The sequence below is a fragment of the Babylonia areolata genome, chromosome 18 (genome assembly GCF_041734735.1).
Source record: "Babylonia areolata isolate BAREFJ2019XMU chromosome 18, ASM4173473v1, whole genome shotgun sequence".
NCBI lineage: Eukaryota > Metazoa > Mollusca > Gastropoda > Neogastropoda > Buccinidae > Babylonia > Babylonia areolata.
This window is the reverse complement of record NC_134893.1, coordinates 29,027,950-29,033,949: the sequence shown is the minus strand read 5'-3', so window position 1 is coordinate 29,033,949 and position 6,000 is coordinate 29,027,950.

The following is a 6,000-nucleotide window of genomic DNA, read 5'->3' as shown; positions in this document are numbered from 1 at the left end:
TGAATAATACATCCGTCCTATTCCACATACAAAAGTGTGTGTGTGTGTGTGTGTGCTTGCGCGCGCATGTGTGCATACGTGTGTGTGTGTGTGCGTGCGTGCGTGCGCGCGCGCGCGTGTGTGTGTGTTTGCGCGTGCGCACACGCACACATGTGTGTGAACATACCAGGATATCCTCCTTGGTTTCGTGAGAATCAATTCTCAGTTTCCCATTCTGATTCAGGAGATGGGGATGTTGCGACCACCACGTTTTTATTCATTGCAGGAACAATATATTTTTTTTCCTGTGCAAAATTGTAAGGCCTAGGCCCTGACAATTTTCCTCCCACAGCGGAGAATGGGGTTTTAAACGGCACAGTTTGCCTAGAGACATGAAAAAAAAAGAGGAGAAATGATTAATTATACAACATTCATGGAAACAGTTCAACCAGGCGTGTTTACCAGGGGTCTTTTGCCAGGTAGTCATACATATTATACGAACATCGTGGGTCTGTTAGCGATGTGGAGTGTGATTGCTGTCGGCATGTGGCCAACGTGTGCCAGAATAGCTTTCCTCATTCTATGAGTCTATCAGACTTGCATGTTAGGTTCCATGCACTGAAGATTATGTTTTTTGTTTTTTTTCAATTGATGAAGTGTTCTAAAAACAATTGAATGTATACAAATATAACAAAAAAAAAGTACATGAACATGGTTTACATGAAGACCAAACATAATGAAAGAGCAATGGACAGTGTTTAATGTATATTATTGTGCTTTTTGCAATGCAGTGTTTGAGAAAACAACCAACAACGAAATAAATAAAAATGTAAGTAACAATGGTTTACACGAAGACCAAACATAATGAAACGACAGTGTCATTCAGTTGTGCTCATTTGAGTTCATAAAGAGCTTGTCAATATTATTATCGTTATCATTATCACTATTACTACTATCATCATAATTTTTCAAAGGTAATAATGATGGCTAAGTTGCTATATGATTCAGTGATCTTGAACAACTGTCACTATCAAATAAGCATCATACTGATCACACTAAAACACAGTTTGCAATAGTTTTCAATCGGTTCTTTTTCAGTGACCTTGACCTTTCTTCAAGGCTGCCAAAGACAGCAGATCAGTCACATCTTTGATGATTCCTGAACCATTGTGGTGTGTGTGTCATTCATTGGTTTATTTTTCTGTCCTTGCATGAAAGTGTGAAAGACAAAATGAGTGTCAGTGCCTCGTATATTTCACTATTCTTAAGAGCAATTTAAAAAATTATTTTTTATATCTTACAGAGTATTCAACACTATAAACATTGCAGCCAGAATCAGTTAATTTATTCAATACATTATGCGTTGCAGCGAGGGAATAAATTTTCTTTGGGAAATAGCATCAATACTTTTGTGTTGGGCTTGGCTGAACTGATGCATGAGATGGCAATTGCCACCAGTGACAGCAGATCAGAGCTGGCCAACAATTATTATAAACCAGTATCATAAATCTATATCCCCTTCAGGAAACAGGAAAAACCAGAATCAATATATGCCACCACCACCTTCCCCCTCTTTCCCAAATCCAGCAAATTATGTCTGATTACTGGGTATCAAAGGCAAGTCAACAATTACATATAATGAGTATCGAAAATCCATACCCACCTCAGGAGAAAACGCAGTGAAGGAAAAACCATGATCAATATAGCTCCTCTGAACCCCCACATCCTTTCTGTTTCTTAACCCTCCATCCCACCGTACCCTCTCCCCATTCCTTTTGCATTGATCTTTAAAATTGTTCTTCATCCTCTTGCCTCATATATAGCAGAATGATAGTGTTTGCAGCCACCGGAGTATGTACTATATTTTTTGGTGCTTTAAAATTGTTTGTCTTCCATCCCCATAGTCCTTGGTTACCGTCACAGCAGCGAGTTCATACCACCTCCAGTTACCCATCCCCTGGTGGTCACAGCTCAATGCTCACTATGACCACATATCGTTTTAGCGCACAACATGAAGTGGTGACCGATCGATTGTGGTTTTTTTTTCTTGTTTTTTTTTTTCTTTTCTATAAAGGTACATAGTCTATGGGTAGGAACAATAAGTCACAGTGCATTTCAAACGTGAATGTCTTGCATTCAATCCATGGTAGTGGGAACGGTGGTCGATTTCGCAAGCCCCCCCCCCCCCCTCCTCCCCACACATTGTGTGTGTGTGTGTGTGTGTGTGCGCGCGCGTGTGTGTGTGTGCGTGTTTCCACCAAACTGTCAACATGAAGTTAACATTTCTGCCATGGTAACAGTGGTCCATGGAATAACCAAGAGCATGACAGCACAACTATCTTTCCTCTTCTCAGAGCCAACGCAAGTCAGAATGCATATATCCTTCTAAAATACTTTGTCACTTTGTCAACATTTCTACTGTCAGCACAATAGACAACACTGATTTACCTGCATTTTTTCTTATAAAACAGTACTCCATGAATTTGTATAAAAAAAAAATAAAAGATTCCATTCTTTTCTTTGTGTGTGTGTGTGTGTGTGTGTGTGTGTGCGCGTTTTGTTTGTAATGTCTGTGTGCATGAGTATATGCAGGTAACTACTTACACATACAGACTGGCCATGGATCATCAGAATTATCGCTGTCCCTGCAATTTTTCCTCCTCTGTGTTGCACCCCCACCCCTCTCATTCTATATGAGGTGTAAAGAGTGAGAAAAGTCAACTAGAGCAGAAACAACAGGATATTGATTTGCATGAAATGGAAGCCCTGTGCCTCATTATCGCACACACAAAACACATTGATTTTCTCCGTGAAATAACCGCAGAGGTGGCAGCAGAACAAAACACAGGCAAAGTCAACACTCCGCTGGGGTGTGAATTATAAATGGAAACTGCCCCATGACTGAATGAATGAACAAAAAGGTTGAAAGCGCCACAGTGTGCAACGAGATAGCTTTCTCTCTCTCAGGGGGATAAATAAAATTAAAATAACGTAGATCAACTGAGACCAGGAAACTTGGGTGAACAGTTTGGAACAATGCTACTGAAACTGGCGTGAAGAAAGGGGCAGCACAAAAACAAAAGAAAAAAAAAGTAAATGAGAGAGAGAGAGAGAGAGAGGTTGGGGAGAGTGACACATATAATGTGGATATGCAAATATGTGCGGACACATTCAAACAAGCATACATACATAGTAACACTGTACAAACTCAAATGTACAAAACATTTAATCAATTTGTTCTCATACAAACCAACACTGTAATACAAACTTACATCCTCAAAGATTGTTAACCCCTACTGGGTTCTGGTTATGATTGAGAAACAACAAAACAAACTGATTCAATACCATTTCACTGGCGTATGTCCTACTTCTAATGCTGCAGTTTAAAAAAAAAAAAGACATATTTTCAATAATCCCCCCACCCCCACATCCACCCCCCCAAAAAAAATATTAAAAAATAATAGTAATAATAAAATAAATCACGAGTTAAGATTAAAACAAAATCCAAGGTCAGACCAAATAAGTTCAACAGACAATTCTAAGATCACTAAGGTACTGTAATAACAAGTTGCTATGGTAACAAAGTATCACAAAAAGTTACTCGTGTAAAAAAAAAAAAAAAAAAAAAAGAAGAAGAAAATGAAAAGCAAAGAAAATCCCCACCCTCTTTGACTCTTTAAAACCAATTGATCAAGAATCATAAACTAATCATAGTTCCCACTAAAATATAACCATAGAAATTGATGTTGGTAATTTACAAAGAACAGAATCACAAATACCCATGACACTTAACAATTGTATATATATACTTATATACACACAATAAAAATACACAGAAGACTTCATTATGATGCTGCAATCATTAAAAAAAAAAAAAAAAAAAAAAAAAAAATCCCAGCTAGGTCTATGAATGCACACAACCACAGGTTGCCACAGTGACACAAGAATAATAAAAGTACTAAGTCATTCTGTACCGTACTGACAAGAAGCTGCAAATTCATAATAGCCACATCTCACTTCCCTGAAAGAAAAAGAAAAAGCCCACACAGGAAGTAGAAAAAAAAACCACGATTTCCACCCACATTAAATATATCAAATGTTACATTTACAAAGCCGTATTTGTACATCTGCCAATATAGAATGATAAATTACAATATTAAACTTCTCTGTAAAATGCTCAAGGTAACTTTTAGAAGAACTGCACATATGAAACATATATTCAAACTCACTCACTCATGCTCTTGCATACAGAGGTCACAAAAATTAAGTGTAGCATCATTAAAGATAAAGAACCAACCAACAGAAACAACCAACCGCTTTTGCTTGCACAGACTGTGATTACAACATTTTAGGAACAATTGAACAGTTAGGAACACACAGAATAGAGCAACAACATAACTTTAACACAGGCGGAAAATACAGAACACACACATCTAACAGAACAGCCTCATGCAGTAAAACCTCAGCAGCCGGCTATGTATAAATCAAAGACAGATCTTGAGCTGAGCTTTACTTACTGACACACACACACACACACAAACATATACAATGAGCTTTCACACAATCAGCCAGACCCTCTACACATACACACACAAACACAACAGAACACACAATCAGCCAGACCCTCTACACATACACACACAAACACAACAGAACACACAATCAGCCAGACCTCTACACATACACACACAAACACAACAGAACACACAATCAGCCAGACCCTCTACACATACACACACAAACACAACAGAACACACAATCAGCCAGACCCTCTACACATACACACACAAACACAACAGAACACACAATCAGCCAGACCCTCTTAATGTTTTGCCCAATGAAATGGAACAGAGTTCATTCAGTAACATATATAACACAACCTCTTATTCCCTCAGCTGTGAAAACAAGAGTTCTGAAGAGCTCATGCAAATTGGTCGGTCGCCAGTATATCAAGGACCAGTCTTACAACTAGGTCTTTCCATTAACATCACACTAGCTGATACTCTGGTCAACTTGAGAGCATTTGGTTTGGACTGACATAATGTGAAAAATTTCCACTTTTTTATTTTATTTTATTTTTTTAAAATAAACATTTAAAATGTAAAAACAGGCAAATACCATAAACAGAACATGTATTTAAAAAAACCCAAACAAACTCCCTAAAAAATCTTATATCTGGTGGATTTAAAAAATTATAAAACTGAGTTGCATTTGTCAATGCTCTTCTTTCTCTTTGTTCTGCTAACTTCAACAATTTTTATAATTAAAAAAAAAGAGAAAAAATTTAATACCAAAAATCCAGTAGTGATCTTACTACATGTAATCAAAACATTTTGTTGTAATATATGCTGTAAGGGCACCTTCCCCCTCTCAACGCCACCCCCCCCCCCCTCCCCCACCAAAAAAGTCTGTAGGACCATCTCAACAGCAGGAATGAAGTGGAGGGATTGTGGTGGGGAGGTGAGTGGATTATTGATAGGTGGAAGGATGTAAATCTATGAAGTATTTGTCTTCATGACACTAGCCTCATTTATTAATTCTTTTTTTTCTCTTCAAACTGATGTCTTTTAAACAGTAAAAACAAAACGCAGTGGCAAAATTCTGATGACATTTCACTGAGATATTTGAACTTTTTATTTCGTTTTATTACTATTACATATGCATATAAGTCTAAGAGAGAGAGAGAGAGAGAGAGAGAGAGAGAGAGAGAGAGAGAGAAGGGTGGGTGGGGGTTGGTGGAGGGCAGATGTGAAAATCTTTCTGTAATGATAATGAAATATTGTCTCAAATAAAGTCTCTAGCCTCTAAAATGCTGGGAAAGGAGAGAGAGAATGAAAAGAAAGTGTGACAGAGAGAGAGACACAGAGAGAGAGAGAGAGAGAGAGAGAGAGGAGGAGGAGGAGGAGGGAGAGAGAAACAATGCTGAGAGAAAAAAAATCAATTCATGATTTCTGTTTTGTTCTAATGATGTCCCTTTGTTCTGATGACCGATTTCATTGGCCAGGCTGCCAGATGTGTCAC